The 18650-nt window shown below is 41.2% G+C and overlaps 1 long non-coding RNA gene across 1 annotated transcript; it reads left to right on the top strand.

The window, feature by feature from the left end:
- The first annotated feature begins 5362 nt into the window (after positions 1-5362).
- LOC109493324 lies at positions 5363-17283 on the top strand. Its single transcript, XR_006588469.1, has 3 exons — positions 5363-5510; positions 12594-12704; positions 16139-17283. It is a non-coding gene; the product is annotated as an uncharacterized LOC109493324 (long non-coding RNA).
- The last annotated feature ends 1367 nt before the right edge of the window (positions 17284-18650 follow it).

Genomic DNA, 18650 nt, shown 5'->3' with positions numbered 1-18650 from the left:
TGGCAGGTGCCACTAATGGGGAATCCATCTGTCTTGCATAGGATCTTCCAACAGCAGCTGCTACTTCCTGTTTGAAAGCTCAAACCCCAAGTAGACCCACAAGTAAGTCAGAGTTTCCAGACAGAGGGACTTTTCTAGTGCTCAGCTCATTTGCACAAGGGAGAGGACACTAAACCCAGGGGGCACCGGGGCCCCTCCCAGCCCAGGCGACCAGCTCTGCCAATCCCGCTCGTCTACCCTGGCTTTCTCCGATGATTCAACTGTGGGCTACACTCCTTCCCCGTAAGAGGATTTTTCCTCCACTCTAGACTCCACCAGGACATTCTCCCGTATTGAATAGTGTTTTTCACACCTCAGTTGTTCATATACTGTACTCAGAATTTTTCTCATGGTTTAGTATCACCTATACTATTAGTTTTCTTTGATGAACTCAGCTTTTATCTTTAAATTTAATTTACTTCCCTGTTGTCCTAAATAATATTATTTTCACGATTAGCAGTTTGAAGCACCAATTATATATTATCAAATACACATTAACGAAACACGTAATTATGAGCCCATCTGTGTCAACAGAACACAACCGTTTGTTCCAAGAAATCCTTGCCCAGGAAAATAAGACCGTACACCAATAAATACCTTTGCTGCTTGCTTCAGGAAATTTCTGCAAATGACTTTATTCAGGAAAACAGTGTGCCCACCTGAGAAAACATCAGATAGCAGTTTACTCCTGCAGATCCTCGCCTTGCTGTGTCCTCCCATCCCAAACCCGGCCCCCGTCCATTCTCTGCCTTGAGAGACCGACCTTCAAGCACTTGAGCCCAGACCTCAAAACCTGTAAGTTTTCTTCTTTGAGCTCTGCCTCCTGGCACATAACTAAAACTGTCAGAGGAGTGCTCTCCTCTTTTGGAATAAGTCTAATAAACAGCTTTGCTTGCTCAGGCTTATTCTGATGATCTTTTCATTAGCAAGAATGAGACTTTAAAAAAACGTTCACCTGTGCACCACCTAAAATCATCTCATTCACTATGAAGGGTGCACATCGTATGAATTGACCAAGATTCCATCTAAAAATGATGATAGGGGGCTCAGTTGGTTAAGCCTCTGACTCTTGAATTTGGCTCCGGTCATGATCTCACAGTTTGTGAGTTCAAGCCTCGCATTGGGCTCTGTGCTGACAGTGTGGAGCCTGCTTGGGATTCCCTCTCCCTCTCTCTCTCTCTCTGCCCCTTTCTGCTCATTCTCTCTGTCTCTCTCTCAAAATAAATAAATAAACTTTAAAAAAAAAACCACCTTAAAAACGATAGTAAGAGAGTGGTTCCTCTAGCAATTTGTGCTCAGCCAGTCCCTTCTCTTCTCTTCCCCTCCTTATTTCCACCCCCTTACCTGATCCTCACCACCAAGGCCCTTTATGTGCCTCAGCTCCCTGCCTTCTATGTCTCTGAAGGCAGGACACAAACGAGGGGCAAAGGCGATGACCCACAGATGAGCAGATCGTATAGTAGTGAGAGATACGAAGTAATAAGCAGCCTCTGTGGTTTGAAAAGAGTGTTAACTTAAAACACAATAATCTGCCATTCATGGCGTCAGTTATCACATGGGCCTCTCTATACTGTAGCAAAATTTCAAGTAAATTGGACAGTCTCCACTCCAGTACAGAGCAGTATCACGCCCAGGTGGTTGCCCACATGGGATGATTTCAGAGTTTCAGGAAGGCTCCTCTGCCCCAAATGTCTTGCCTTTTCCCCCCATTTTCCCCACAACTCATAGATGTTATGAAACTTTAACTTTAACTTTTTAACTTTAAGGACTACCTTTCTGGTCCATCAAGGACAAAAATATCTGGGGAGATATGACAGTAACAACCACTGATATTTATTGATCATTGTCTTAGTCAGTTCCAGCTGCTATAACAAGAGTACCATAGGCTGGGGGCTTCAACAACAACCATTGGTCCTCACAATTCTGGAGACCAGAAGTCCAAGATCAAGGTTCTACAGATCTGTGTCTGGTGGGGACTCTCTTCTTGATTTGCAGATGGCCGCCTTCTCTGGGTGTCCTCACCTGGTGAGGAGAGAGAGAGGGCAATCTCATGTCTCTTCTCGTAAGGGCACTAACCCCATTCATAAGTGCTCCACCATTATGACTTAATCACCTCCTCAAAGGCCCACCTCCCAATTCCATCACACTGGGGATTAGACTTCAATGTATGAATTTCAGGGAACATAAACATTCAGTCCATAACAATCATCTACTATGGCTAAGATCTGGTCCCATGTGTCTAAGTGCACTATATGTTGATTCTTAAAGAGCCCTGTGGATGGGAGGGACTGTTTTCCACAATTTAGAGATGAGAAAACTGAGGCTTCAAAAGGTTTGACAACTTGGCCAAGGCCACACAGCTGGCAAATGGCAGACCCAGGCACCCTCTGGGTTAATGCTTCACCAACATTACCAAGAATATCCATTCATTCATCATAATGCAAAAACATCTGATGTTGGTATAACCCTCATTGTTCTTACAGCTTGCATATTCATTTTCTTATTTCCTCACCAGGACACCCACTTGAGGAGGCATGATAGGTTCTATTGTTAGCCATAGTTTGTCAATTCCATTTCCTCTGGGATAAGGAAACTTGCTGCAGCAGGTTAGAGAAGAAAGGAAGGAGCAGAAAGAGACTGAGGAGAGACTGAGCTGAAGGGAAAGGGCACAAAATAGAACTGAATTCATTATCAACAATAGGCAAACTATGGAGAAAGCCCAAATGTCCATCGACTGATGAATGGATAAAGAAGAAGTGGTACATACATACAATGGAATATTACTCGGCCATCAAAAAGAATGAAATCTTGCCATTTGCAATGACATGGTTGGAGTTAGAATGTATTATGCTAAGTGAAATAAATCTATCAGAGAGAGACAAATACCATATGAATTCACTCATATGTGGAATCTAAGAAACAAAATAGATGAACATATGGGAGGAGCGAGGAAGAGACGAGAGGGAAACAAACCACAAGAGACTCTTAAGGATAGAGAACAAACTGAGGGTTGATGGAGGGAAGTGGGCGGGAGATGGGCTAGATGGGTGATAGATATTAAGGAGGGCACCTGTTGTGATGAGTACGGGGTGTTGTATGTAAGTGGTGAACCACTGAATTCTACTCCTGAAACCAATATTGCACTATATGTTAACTAAAATTTAAATTAAAAAAAATTTTTTTAAATAGAGCTGAACTCATAGATACAGAGAACAGATTGGTGGTTGCCAGGGGCAGGAGGTGGGGGTAGACAAAATGAGTGAAGGAGTTCAAAAGGTACAAAATCCCAGTTATGAAGTAAGTCAGTAAGTCCTAGTGATGTAATGTACAGCATGGTGACTGTGGCTGACAATACTGGATTGTAGGTTTGAAAGTTGCTAAGAGAATAAATCTTAAAAATTCTCATCACAAGGAAAAAATGTAACTATGGGGATGGATATTGACTAGAATTGTTGTGGTGATCACCTTGCAGTACATACAACTATTGAATCACGTTATACACTGAAACTAATATAATGTTATATGTTGATTTCTCAGTAAAAGGAATGGAGCTGGGTCCTCTCTCTTCCTCCAGCACCTGCTCTGCTCACACAAAACACTGTCGTTATGTTTGGGTAACAAGTCCCCGAGGATGGTGTCCCACTTTGAGAAGGAAATCGGTAAAACAAAAAGCCACTGCAGAAACGAGAAATACACTCCCACTGAGATTCACAATGAATTAAACATAATCATAAGCAGAATAAGAGAGTATAGTGTTAAGGCTTTCACTGGACCTCCCTGAAGAGGAAGAAAAAACTCTTACTGGAGTTCCAGCTCGATTGTAGGTTTTAAGTTGATTAATGGATGGGGCATCTGGGTGGCTCCACCAGTTGAGCAGTTAAGCAGCGTCCAACTTCGGCTCGGTTCATGATATCACGATTTGTGAGATCAAGCCCCACATTGGGCTCTGCTTCAGATTCTCTGTCTCTGTCTCCATCTCTCTCAAAAATAAATAAACATTTAAAAATAAACAAATACTGGGGCACCTAGGTGGCTCAGTCAGTTGGGTGTCCAACTTCAGCTCAGGTCATGATCTCGCAGTCTGTGAATTTGAGCCCCACGTGGGCTCAGAGCCTGTGTTGACAGCTCAGAGCCTGAAGCCTGCTTCCGATTCTGTGTCTCCCTCTCTGCCCCTCCCCTGCTCACGCTCTGTCTCTCTCTCTCTCTCTCTCCCTCAAAAATAAAGATTAAAAATAATAAATAGGGGCGCCTGGGTGGCTCAGTCGGTTAAGCATCCGACTTCGGCTCAGGTCATGATCTCACGGTCTGTGAGTTAGAGCCTCGCGTCGGGCTCTGTGCTGACAGCTCAGAGCCTGGAGCCTGTTTCGGATTCTGTGTCTCCCTCTCTCTCTGACCCTCCCCTGTTCATGCTCTGTCTCTCTCTGTCTCAAAAATAAATAAACGTTAAAAAAATTAAAATTAAAAATAAATAAATAAATAAAAATAATAAATAAATAAATAAATAAATAAATAAATAAATAAATAAATAAAATTGATTTAGAGAAATTTGCAATTCTAAGATATAGAAATCTAGGGCAATAAAGGAAGACAAGAACTATTTCAAATGTTATCAGCAAATTGGTGACTCATTGTCTACATTACCATCAGTTTCTCACAACAGCTTTACGAAGGAAGAATTATCAGCTTCATTTTCAGACCAGGATGCTGACATTCACAAAGTCTAACATATAGCTAGAAGTTTCTGTTATCAGAATTCGACACCAGGTTTGTCCTGCTTCAAAGGCTGTGCTCAGTATAATGAAGCTCCCAGATCAGTCCTACCTTATTTTTACATAGAAGAGAAAGCATACACTGAGTCCACAATTCATGTGTCTCTAAGTTACCCCATGTACTGTCTCAAGGATCTTAAACTGCCTTGTTTAGGGATAGAGAAGCACGTCTACATACAAGGAAACCAAATTCCCTCGAAACACAATATCAGTTTTAGCTTTAGTCTGAATTTTTTTTTTTCTGAGAGTACAACAGTGGCTTTTGAACTTCTTTGAACTCGACCCACAGAATGAAAAGCCCTTTACGTTACACCCTAGTACCCACAAACACACGTGTGTGTAACAGAAGGTTTACAGAATAATCCTTATACACGTGAGAAGCACTCTGACATTTTCGATTCTAGTCTTTCTTTTCTCTCTGTTTTCTTTTGTTCACGGTCTTCCTCATGATTCTTTTTTCAAAACAATGTGGTAAAAACATTTAACATGAGATCTACCCTCTAAACCAATTAAGTGCACAATACAGTGTTAACTCTAGACACAGTGTTGTTCAGATGTCTAGAATGCATTCGTCTTGTGTAACCGAAGCTTTCACAAGCCGTGAGATCATGACCTGAGCGGAAGTCGGACGCTCAACCGACTGAGCCACCCAGGCGCCCCGAAAGAGACATTTTAAAGTCCAAAGGAAACCAAAACTCAAAGGTTAGTTCATCTTCTGTGTCTCAAATGATATTCATCAGCTCGCTTGCTAAAACTAGGGCAAGTCTACCTCAGAAGCAAACGCACCGAAAGAGCATGGGTATCACTATCCGCTAGATGGCGATACAGAACAGGCGTAGCCCCTACCTTAGCCTTGTTTACGCGGACCTGCGGGTTGATGTATGCTGCAAAAGAATTTAGAAACCCACGGTCGCCCAGCAATGCACTTGAATTCAGCCTGAAAGTTTACTCAGTGCTCCTGTTGTGTTTCTGCCTTTTCTTGGAACCTCCCAGATTTTAGCATCCTTCTTGATGACAGGCTAGCATTTACAATTAGCAATATCCAAATTAATTAATTAAATAAAATTAAATTAGTAATATCCGTGGCTACTTCCTTGTGGCTGTACAGATGAACTGCTGCTGTATGAAGTCAAAGCCATCATAATGTCTGTACTTATTAATGATCTGCAAAGGTAGCATATGCCATTAAGCTTGCAGTCCTTGCCTCTTCCATGTGACATTTAAGAAATACCATGGGTCCTCACATCACTTTCCTTGCTGACAATTTCTATATCTCTTAGTTGTTCTACATATGGTAAAGTCATTGGAAATATTTAATGGATATTTTCGTTCTTACTGTCCAAATGAAAAGGATGGTCTTCTCAAATATACATCGGCAAGCCATTTTCCCTGAAAGAACTAATAGCCAGTAAGTTGAAAAATGTATCATAAACAAAAATGTGTGCTTTTTGCAAGGTAGAAGTAGTCTTTTGAAATAATCCCATGTATGAGAGATTTTTAAAATTCTCATCAAGTGCTGCCTGTGTATATGACTTGTTTATATTTACTTGGTGGTCTTACTTATTTTTATAGTCTTTTCGATGTAAGTAAAGAGAAGATATTTATAAATGATTTTCTCTTGCTACTTAGTATATTTACATATCATTTGCATTTTTATGAATGCATTTTATTTTTACAACTGGGGAAATAAAGATGTTTTTGTCATTAAAATAATAGGCAACTATGAGGAAAAACATAGATTTTAGTACAGCATCACCCAGAAAGGTATTACCAATAGATGGGTTGGATGCTCGCACAATGTAAGCGCTTCATAAGTTAATCCCGACCGTGGATTGCTGATTTAGGAAATGATATTTCTGTATTTAGGTCATGTCCACCATGTTCCCACCTACAATTAAGTATTGAAAGCGGAAAGAATATCAAGTTGTTCATTATTCTAATTGTAAAACATTTAGTAAGAAACTGGTAGCAGAGCGGTCAGTTGTTAAAAACAGCAAAATCAGTGTCTCTACTATTTTATTGTCTTTCAAGCTGCAAAGTAAGCCCTATGCTTGTGATAGTCTACAGGCAGAGATGGGAGAAACACTTTCATTTACATTAACCCATTAACTAATAGCTGTATGACATAGGTGGGGCATATCAAGTTTCTAAGATATAAATTCTCCATACAAGGTCCTATATCTAATAAACGACAGAGCCAGGAACAGCCAACCATGTGCTTCTGAGTTCAAGTTACTTGCCTTTCATTTTTGTGGGCTTGAAGACTATGCCCACAAACGCTTCCCACATGAGGAAGAGGAAGAGGAAGTCTTTTTAGCAGGCACTTAAAGCATTGCTCTTTCTTGCTTTTCCTTTGCCCGCACGCAGGGAGTGAGTCAGGAGGCAAGACAGGAATGACTCAGAACAGACTGTGTGTTCCAGTCATCCTCACGCCCCGCGTTGAATGGGTTCTTGGTGACGCCTGTGGGGAGGGCTGCACACGTCCTAAAGATGCTGAATCCTGATGCCCCGTTGATTTATGCCATTATACACGACTGTTCAAACTGTAACTCTGTGAGGCACACCTGTGTGTTCACTGAACTGATAAGTGGGTGTTGCTCACCTCCCCAGTGCCCAGGACTCATGATAGGGCTGGGGACACAGAGATGAGCACAGCAGACACGGTCCCTGCCCACACAGAGTTTGAGGTCTAGCAGGGGAGACAGACATCAGCAAATAAGTACACACACAAACATATAATCACTAATTCTACTGTGAGACAAAAAGTGAAAGCTTTATGACAGACAACAAGAGAATAAGGCATAATTTAGATGGGAGGGGGGGATGTGTCAGGAAGTTTCTCTCAAAGAGCATTATTTCAGCTAAGACCTAAACAATGAGTAGGGATTTACCAGGAAAGATTGTAGGAAACATTCCAAGAAGAGGGAGTGCCCTCTACAAAGGCCATGGGGTAGGAAAATACTCAGCTTGCTAGAGGACCCAAAGCTCATGTGACCTCAGTCGACTGAGCCAAGGGGAGGTGATGGGAGACAGGACAGAGAGGCAGGCAGAGGCCCCAACATTGGGACCTTGTTGTCCATATGAGGAATTGTGTATTTTAGCCTAACAGCAGTGGTAAGCCATTAATGAGGTTTTTTAAGTAGAGAAGAGACATAATCAGATATGTGTTTTTAAGAGATGACATTGGTGGCTTTGATCCAATGAGAATGGAGTGAGGGTCTTGGACCAGCTGGCAGGGCAGATGACAGTCACTGCAGTGGGCAGGGCGGAAGGGGGATGCGCAGGAAGGTCAAGAGAAAGAGAAACACTGTAGCTGAGGATCGAATCGTGTGGAAAGGATGTGCATTAAAAAAAAATTTTTTTTAATGTTTATTCATTTTTGAGAGAGACAGCATGCAAGCAGGGGAGGGGCAGAGAGAGGGGGAGATACAGAATCCAAAGCAGGCTCCAGGCTCTGAGCTGCCAGCGCAGAGCCCAACATGGGGCCCGAACCCACGAACTGTGAGATCACAGCCTGAGCTGAAGTCGGATGCTTAACCGACTGAGCCACTCAGTCACCCCAAGGGTGTACATTTTTTAGAGATGAGTTCATGGGGACATTCAAGTGGAGATATCAAGGAGGCAACTGGCTTTAAGAGTCCCTTGTTGAAAGGAGAAGATTAGTCTGGAGTTACGGCTTTGGTAGATGTCATCTCTGAGATGGTACCCAAACCCAGAGAGACCCTCTTGGGAGAAAGACTGCAAGGAAAAGAAAGGAAGGCCCAGAACTCACCCCAAAGAAACACCTATGTTAAAAAGTAGTTAAAGGAGCCAGCAGAGAAGTGGGAGAGAAACCAGGAGGGTGTTTTGAGGAGGAAGTGGCCAGTGATGCCAAATGCCGTGGAGAGGCCATCAAGTAAGGACCATAACCTGTGTCTTGAGAACGCACCCAATGGCAGTTCACAGAGAAGAGCAGTGCATAGTAGAAATGCAATTTCAACTACAAGGAGCTGGTATCCTTCTATATTTTCAAGGAGGGCCTTTCCCCCACATAGCTCTAAAACTAGCCTAACCGGAATATTTTATTTCTGAGCATCCATATTTCTGGACTTTTCTGTAGCCTCCAAAATTGGTATAAACTGTCAGCTCCACTTTTTTTCCCCTAACATTTAATTATGAAAAATTACAACCATACAGAGAAGTTGAAAGAATTATACAATGAACACTCGTGTATCTATCAGTTAGATTCTACAGTTAACATTGTGTTCTACCTGCTTTACCACATATCTGTCCACTGAATCATCCCTCTATCCACCCACCGATCCATCTTATTTTTTGGATGCATTTCAAAGTGAGTTTTAGACATCAGAACATGTCATGGCCAAACAGTCTAGCCTGTATGTCATTAATAAGAGTTCGATATCTGTTTAGGGCTCTATTTCTTTTGATATATTAAAAGAATGAAAGGTTTAAACCTTTTTTTTTAAGTACGTTTCATGCCCAGCACAGGGTTCAGACTCACTACACTGATCAAGACCCTGAGATCAAGACGTGAGCCAAGATCAAGAGTTGGACACTCAACGGACTGAGCCACCTAGGGGCCCTTGAAAGGTTTAAATCTTAAATGTGCCAGTGCATGCCTTTTGACAAATGCATTCCCTTGTGTATCCATGCTGTTAAGTTATAGAACGTTACATCACTCCAGAAAGTTTGTCCCTGCTGCCTTATCTTTCAGAAAAGTGCAGACAATATAGGTAAGGAATCCTAATGCGGGGCTCATGGTAAGAACACAGCAAGAGTGAATGCCCTTCTCCCTCTGCGAGGGGGCTCTGTAGCACTCCTATACATTCACCCACATTTTCACCAAGACAGAAATAGACACTGAACTCTTCCTAAAAGTGCTTTTGTAAACATTTCACAATAAACCTTTTGTAGAGAAGGACAATGGTGTCCAGTGAACCAAGCCCAACCCTGGAAATCATAATTCCTCACTCAGAAGCCTGCTCGGCTGGTGCTGAGCAAGCTTATGTCACAGTCCTCCTATTTGTAAAACAGGAACAATAACCATCCATATCATACAAGTGTGAAAATTACCTTGGTATTTTAATACAGTGGCTAATGTAGCCCTGGGAAAACAGGTCAAAAGACTCTAAAGCCAGGTTGTAAATATTATGACTAACCTGCCACATTTTCATAGTTTGCCCCATTGGTGTCCTGTCCTCACTGCATGGCTAGAGTGAGAATAGGCTGAATCAGGGACGCTCTGGGTGCAGGGTTACCTCTGCTTAGAGTTGGGACCAGAATCAGGACTGGAGTTGCTAACTTTGTCTTACCAGTTCAAATACCTGTTGTTAACAGCCCCTGAAAGAGACCATGGGGTGACTTTATTTGTTGATCTTCTTTATAACTCTGCGCTTCAGGAAGGTCATGCATGAGACTGATTTGTTGGAATGAGTAGAGGGTTTCTCAATCGCTCACCCTATGCTGGTTTTAAGGAACCCAGAGATAGAAGTTGAGGTGACAACAGTTTTTAAGATTTTTAAAACACTTTTTTAATGTTTTTGAGAGAAAGAGAGAGACAGAGCATGAACAGGAGAGGGGCAGAGAGAGGGATGGAGACACAGAATCTGAAGTAGGCTCTAGGCTCTGAGCTGTCAGCAAAGAGCCCAATGCAGGGCTCAAGCCACAAGCCGTGAGATCATGACCAACAAGATCAAGTCCAACACTTAACCAACTGAGCCACCTAGGCGCCCCAACAGTTTTTAAGGTTTAACCAAAATTTTCTAGGGACTCCTGGGTGGCTCAGTTGGTCAAGCATCCAACTCTTGATCTCAGCTCAGGTCACGATCTCATGGGTTCATGGGTTTGAACCCGTGCATTGGGGTCTGCATGCATGGCACAGAGCCTGCTTAGGAATCTATCTCTCCCTCCCTCTCTGCCCCTCCCCCACTCATTCTCTTTCTTCCTCTCTCTCTCTCTCTCTGAAAATAAATAAATAAACTTAAAATTTTTTTGCTTGAGCTTTCCTCCCAAGCTCTATGAAAAGTCTAATGATCACCTCAGATTTACTCATTAATTATTGAGATTGCACAGGCTTGTGTTGACTTCTAGTTCCAAAGTCCTGTTTCAGCTGAACTCACATCTCTCTAGGGGTCCACTTCTTTTTTCCTGCTCTGGGCCAACCCCGACAAGGAATTCAGCCTCTTTTCTTTAATTTCCCCTATGACGACCTTCCTAAGCAAAGCCCTGTGGAGTCCCATCTCTCTTCAATCTCTCCCTTGTACTCTCTCAACTCCCAAATTCCTCTTGATGATTAGATTCAGATTGGTTTAGCTGTGACTTTATTTCCATACATTCTTCTATCTGTAGCCCCAGGGCCTTACTTTCCAACCATAAGTGGATAATCATGGTATTTTTCCAAACAAAGGTGGTTCTCTAAGAGGATCTCAGTGCAAATTCTTTAATGGACATACAGCTGACCCTGGCACAACACAGGGGATAGGTGCGCCCACTCCCTGGCACAGTCAAAAGTCTGTATAACTTTTGACTCCCCTAGAACTTAACTACCAGTAGTCTACTGCTGACCAGAAGCCTTACCAAATACATAAACAGTTGATTAACACATATTTTGTGTGTTGTATATTGTATGTACTGTATTCATACAATGAAGCAAGCTAGGGAAAAGAAAGTGTTTCTTCTTTTGAAAAATCATAAGCAAGAGAAAATACATTTACAGTACTGTACTGTCTTTATCAGAAAAGATCTGTGTATAAGTGGACTCGTGGTTCACACTGGTGGTGTTCAAGGGGCAACTGTATACATGCACACAAACACACACACACATACTTGTCTCATGTATGTTTATATGTAAGTCATACACACGTAGATAACATACAACCGATAGAAATACGTAATTACATGAATGCGTGAAACTAAAAACATAATACCTATCACATGTACATCCATGCAAACACCTGATTACACCTTATGACATCCATCCACATAGGTCTAAACCACCTTCACTGTGGAATTGTTGAACACTTCAGCTCCTGCCACATGCCCTTGGATTCTCATCTCATTTCTGCCTTGCCACAGATCCTCCTCTAGGACTGAAATGGATCCTATCCAGTTTGCCCAGTTTAGTTGAGAAAATGAGAGACAGGAAGTATCTGTTCAGTCACTCATTTGTTCAATCACACATTCACTCCACGTATGATGATTGAGCACCTACAATAGAACACCATATGGGATCCTCTAGAAGAGATGAGATGAGCAAAGAAAGGAGGGGTCCATGCCTTCAGAAACTTAAAATCCAGCTGGGTGTGCAACACGTCGCACACATGAAACAAAACATCCTCAAACGCACAATTCTCATCAGAAGAACAGCAAATTAGAGCAGAAAGCTGAAGCCTTGCAATGTACCCCAACGCTGCTGTTTCAGCAGAATGAGCAGGAGGAAAAAAACCACTGTGGTCAAAAGAAACTGCTGGCTTATGGATTTTTTTTTTTTAATTACAATTTGCATGCTCTTCTAACAGTGTTAGTTCTGCTTAGATGGCAGAGTGGCTTTCATGAAAGTATGAGCTCAGCCTTGTCTTACGCCTGTTGAAAAAAAAGAGGTCAGGTAAAATGACTGTAGTAACAGCACCAAGCTAGCTGAAAACCACAGTGTCTTTCAGATGAGATCAGAAGAAGAAAAAAAGAAGAAAAAAAAAACCTGCACACTGGAAATTTTTTTGCTTGCTAAAAACCCCTTGAAGTTGTCTCAGAAGCACGCACATGGGCAATTTCCTCTTTTCTTCTTAGGAGTGTCCTCAAGGAAAACAGCTTTCGAAATTCAAAGCATTGGAGCAGTTTGGCAGCCTGGGTTAATTTTGATGGAGCAGGAAGCACGTGGGCAGGAAGAACTTGGAGCTGGTCAGTGTCTGGATAAATCACACATGCTTGAAAAGAAGTCGTTCTGATTCACCCAGGTCTGCACACACTCAGAAATCACAAGTACCGGGAATCCAGTCCTGGGCTAACACACTAGCTATACTTTGGCTTGTTCCTTTCTTTTCTGACAATTTGGTTTTAGAATGTGGCAAAAGAGAAAGCTGTAGAATGGAGACGAGGTAAAGTTAGAACAGATGTATCTACATGGCTATATTTGGGAAGAGGGACTTAATCCTTATGTAGCTCTTCCAAATCTCTTCATATAGTACTGCAATTTATAACTGAACTCTACACTGCATATTCTTATCACTTAAAACATTTCAAATCCCTTTGGAACAGAAATGAGTAATGTCTGAATACGTTTTCAAAAACCCATGCCATATATACCAGAGGATGCCTACATAAAAACTGAATAACTTCATCTGTGTTCATTAGACATCAATGTGGGCACAAGGTCAAAAAACAGACACTCATCCTACATGCTGATAGACATGGCCTATACGTGGTTCTGATTATTTTTAATTAAAACATCAAATGTATTTTTAATGTGTGCCTCAAAGAATTTACTTACAAATTTTGTGAAGAATAGAAAATATTAAGATACTGAAGGGTGATATTTGTGTATGCAGAGGAAGGATACGGTCTTCTATTTCTTGGTGGTACTGAAATATGATAAATAACTTTTCATTGTCAACCAAAAAAAAAAAAAGAGGCAGAGCTAAAATAGAACAAAACATTTCTTCGGGGTCTCACAGTTGCAATTTGGGGAACACAGATTTGGGCAGCAAGCCAAATAGCATCCTGCCGGAGAACAAAAGTCAAGTGTTTTTAAAGAGGAAAGGGAATGTTTGTATAAGTTGTTTACAAAGAATTTTGATTGGCGTCGGTTGTAGAACATGAATCGAGGCTGAACAGAATTGGTTGCTAAGACTACCACTAAGCAAAAGTCTGTTACTGCAGCAGGTTGTAGGTTTTCCAGCTGGGTCCTCAGAATATCTGCAGTTTGGCCCAGCTCAAAAGTTCACGGCTCCACCGGTGAGGATGAAGACGTGCACAAGGCCCACCTCCTTTATGGCCTCCTGGCTCCATTTTAAACCCTTTGACACAAGGCACTCCATTTCATTTCACCTTTTACACCCTAGAGCTTCCAAGATGGACTGATGCAGATTTTCACATTCTATCCAAGTTAGACAGTGCTTTTCTAGGAACTGCCTCTGTTTTTCCTTGTCTACTTCTGTGACAACATTTAAGATAAATTATTTATTAGAAGAAGTACTAATGGTCTTAATTTGAAAATATTTAGCAAGATGACCCTTGCATGCTGGGTATGATACTAAGAAAAATTATGCTGTTGCTTCATAAATTTGTAGTCTTTGTTCTCATACGTCCTCAAACCATAGAAGAGCTGGTTGTCACTGGAAAATTCTTACTTTTCATGTGCTGCTCCTACTTATTCTGTTTACTTATTTACGCTGCTTAATGAAATCAGGCAATCATGTGATATACTCTAACTTGAAAACCCTTTACACGGATACTTCAAATTCTACAAATTATATCCAGATCTAGTGTTAATTCTCTAAGTTTGCCTGAATCCTAGAAAAGACCTCTTTCTGTATGACTGAGGTGGTACCATAATCAAGTGGAGGAGAGGACAGACTGTTGATTAAAGATGTTGAAAATATCAATGATGACTACCTTAGGGCAACAGGCTCTCAGGTGACTTTTAATGTATTTCTTCATATGTCAAATAATTATTTGAATTTTCACAGTGATCATGAGTTGTTTAGGTAATCAGAAAGCCATTTCCATTGTAAAAAAAAGACAGTATTGGAAAAATTGGCTTCTAGATATAAATAAGTAAAATTAGATTTTTATTACCTAACACCCTATGCACAGATAAGTTATAGAAAGAATAAAGATCAAAATATGTGGAGCACAACTTTTATACTATTAGGATGAAATATATAGATAATTGCTATGACCTTGAGTTAAGCAGAATTTCTCTTTTTTTTAATTTAAAGTTTTTTTAATGCTTATTTTTTGATAGAGGAAGACAGAGTGTGAGCGGAGGAGGGGCAGAGAGAGAGAGAGGGAGACACAAAATCTGAAGTAGGCTCCAGACTCCGAGCTGTCAGCACAGAGCCCAATGCAGGGCTTGAGCTCACGAACTGCAAGATCATGACCTGAGCGAGCCGAAGTCAGATGCTTAACCCACTGAGCCACCCAGGTGACCCTAAGCAGAATTTCTTAAAACAAGGTAGAAAACACATGAATCATAAAAAAAAAATAAAAAAAATTATAAATTTGCTTGTAATTTTTAAATGATGCCAAAATTAAAGCTTAATTTTTAAAATCTGGTTAAAAACAAGCCATAGTCTTGGAGAAGATATTCATACTATGTATTACAAAGTATTTAAGATATACAAGGAATTAAGATTAATAAGAAAACAAAACCCCAATTTTTGAAAATGGGCAAAAAATATGCACAGGAAACAGAAAAGGAAAACAAAACCAGCAAAATTTACAAAAATATGGTCTTCCTCACTATACTGAGAGAAATACAAATTAAATTAGATCCCACTTCATATCCCTCTGATTGTCTACAAATTGTTTGATCTGACGATATGAGACGTTGGAAAGATGAAAAATAGGAACTTACAAAATCTACTAGTGGAAGTGAAAATAAATACAACTATTTTGACATCAGATTAACATCCAGTAAAAGGGTGCCTGGCTAGCTCAGTCAGTGGAATGCGTGACTCCTGAGGTACAACTCACAGGGTCGTGAGTTCAATCCCCGAGTTGGGCATAGAGCTTATTTAAAAAACAAAAAATAAACTAAAATGTCACTGTTAAAAAACACACACACATGCAAATTGAAAAACCTCCAACATACAGCAAAGCTAAAAATTATATTCTTTGTGCCCTAGAAAAGTCCTCCTGTAGAGAAACTTGCAAATATGTGCATAGGAAACAGCTATAAGAAGCTGGGAACAATCTGAAACCCATCAGAGGGGTTTGAAATGAAAAATAAAGTTTGTATTTCCAAGAACATTGGAGTAGCAGATTAAAAAGTGAACTAGGTGTCCATGTATTCATGTTGTAAGTAGATCACAAAAATATACCACTGAGAGGGAATAAACCAGGTTGCAAAAATATTTAAACATATGATACAAATTATTTTAAAATTAAAAAAAAAAAAACCACTGTATAGATTGATCACGGACACACACATACATGCACTGGTGACACTACCAGGGGAGGATCTGGGGAGGAAAATGAAGAAAGGTAATTGAGGAGGGGGGCAAAATGGATCTGAATTTTATCTGAATATCATATTACTTTTACTAAAATATTTATAAAGCATACCGCAAGACATAAAAGCAATGAGCTTAGACCCTCCCTTCTTGTCACAGACCCTGACCAGATGAGCAGAATCGCAGTGTCTGGGCTGTAGGAAGACAAACTTCAGGGTCCTTGTGTGGAGCCACGCTATAGCAGTAAGGGCCCTGAGCAGTGTTCAGCCTCAATTTCTGTTTACAATCATGACTTCTGTTTACATTCAGTAGTGCTCTTACTGAATGCCCAGGATGAATCTAGATGATGCCACTCAGAGAAGACCCACTGTGAAGAGCCATCTCACTCACAGATACCACAAGATACTCATAGAGTTTCTGAAATACGCACCAATACCATTGGGGGGGAGGACAAAACAGCTCTCAGCCTGAAGATTACATTGAAAGAGGAAATCGAAAGCATTTTGAAGAAAAACTCAGATCAGACATGGGGCTGGTCAAGTCGGTCTGAAAAATCCCCCTCCCCTCCAAAAGACCGTCTCTAAACATGGAAAGCACTCGGCTTCTCTCAGCATGAGGAAGGAACACACGTGTTTTGAAGAAAGGGCGGCATTTTCTCAGCAAAATTTCTAAACGTTTTTCTTCCGTCTCTGATACTCTCTCACATCCCGCTGGCCATTGGATGCGGACCTTTGTCAGAAGATGTCCGATAACCTCTGTCAGCACCTTTTGATGAACACTTGGGATCTGACTTTGCTCATAAAAAAGTGGAGGTTGTCTGTTAAAGACTGTACTTAACCAGGCTGTTTATTCTTGGAGAAGCAGGAACTCAAACACCAAGCGGCAAATGCAAACTCCACAGTAGAGGTTCATACACTAAAATGTGTTTGCTTCCACATATAATGACTGAAACTTCCAATTGTGACTCACTTAAGTAACAGTTATTTGTTAGTTTTCTGTCTGAGGCAACTGTCCAATCTGTTTCAGACCTTTCCTCACTGTAGTTGTTGTATTTAACCGTATCCTTTGTGCTGGACTTTTTTTTTTGGGGGGGGGGGGGGCTCTTTGAATCCGTGTTAATCTGTGTGTACAATAAAAAACAGGAAATAGAAAAACACATACATCTTTGCCAAATCCTTCAGAGATTAGTGTGTTTGCGGATGGTTTAAAACCAAACTTTATAAAAGCTTTTGATTAAACCAGAAGAAAAGGAATGTATTTAAAAATAAACATCCGTACTTCTCCAGTGCTACTGGGGACCTTCAGGACTTGGTTTGGGTGATTATAACTGGAGCCAGGTGCAGCAATGGAAGTGACCCCATTTTTGGCTTTTGCCATTCAACAGCTGGAAGGGCTTAGGATGTCAAGAGGCCAAAGCAAGAGCATAACCAGTTCTGGGACCTTTCTGGACCTTGCTTGGGGCAGAGCTGGGGCCTGATGAGTTGACTTAGACATTCTCCCAGCTTTGCTGAAAGAAACCAAGCTCTGGGCTGATTGATAGCTATTAGTGACTTTTTAATTTTTTAATTTTTATTTTTTTAAGTAGGCTTCATGCCCAGCATGGAGTCCAACAAAGGCTTGAACTTGTACAACCCCGAGATCAACACCTGAGCTGAGAGCAAGAGTCAGACGCTTAACCGACTGAGCCACCCAGGCACCCCTCTTAGTGACTATTTCATTTGTCAATATTCTAAAATTTATTGAAAGTCTGTATCATTAAAAAAAAAAATTATCTCTCAACTCAGTCCCCAGTGTTCACTCCAACCCCATGAGCAAGTCAGCTTCCAAGTACTGCCCTCCCCACCCAGGCTTCCCATTGGATCACACTTCACTAAAGTTAGGTCTAGTTCTTTCCTGAGATGTTTGAGCAAGACAGCTTCAGCAGGATTAATTCAACAAGATTCAAACTTAAGCATCCTATTTTAGTTTATCTGTTCATCACGTTTCCTCAGAAACCAACTTTAAGACAAAGATTTGAGTCCGAGCAGTTTATTTTGGAGTGACCCAAGAAAGTGCTATTGAGTAGATTACCCCTGTGAATGCCTGGGAGTCAGTGCCACTGGGGGCTATGGGTGACAGCATAGAACACACCTCAGAGTCGTCCCATCAAAACAGGGCAAGGAAGATTGGGGATTTTTCCTCCCATTCAAATGTCAGCAGCTGAAGGTTGCATCTGCACTTCTGGCTGAAGCCTGCAAATGGAAAGTTGCAGGAGGGTGCTCTGGAATACACTGTGATGGCCAGTACCTAGGGATTATAGGCAGAGCACAGGCAGCATCTGCTGTTGTCAATAAAAATAACCTTCAGGGCTCTTGTTTTCGTGATTCTGGAAAGCTTCTGGAGGAAGTATATAGTGTCATGGTGAATATCACCTGTGGAAGTCTTCTAAGGCTTCTTCTGTTTGGCTCATGAACTGTGCATCAGAGCCCTGTATACGACTGCTTTGGCAGCTCCCCACCCCATCCTATTTCCAGTACACGTGCCAGAATTCTCAGGTCTTTCAGGAAATGAATGCATAAGTCTTCCACGTGTTTTTTGGTCTTTTCCTAATTGTGAGAATATAGTTCATCATTCATATTTGGTGAACCCTCCCCTTATATGAAAGGGCATGTGAAAAAGCACTAAGTATAAA

The sequence above is a fragment of the Felis catus genome, chromosome D3 (genome assembly GCF_018350175.1).
Source record: "Felis catus isolate Fca126 chromosome D3, F.catus_Fca126_mat1.0, whole genome shotgun sequence".
NCBI classification, from domain to species: Eukaryota; Metazoa; Chordata; class Mammalia; order Carnivora; family Felidae; genus Felis; species Felis catus.
The sequence above is the reverse complement of the archived record's forward strand: the minus strand, read 5'-3'. Positions and strand labels throughout refer to the sequence as shown.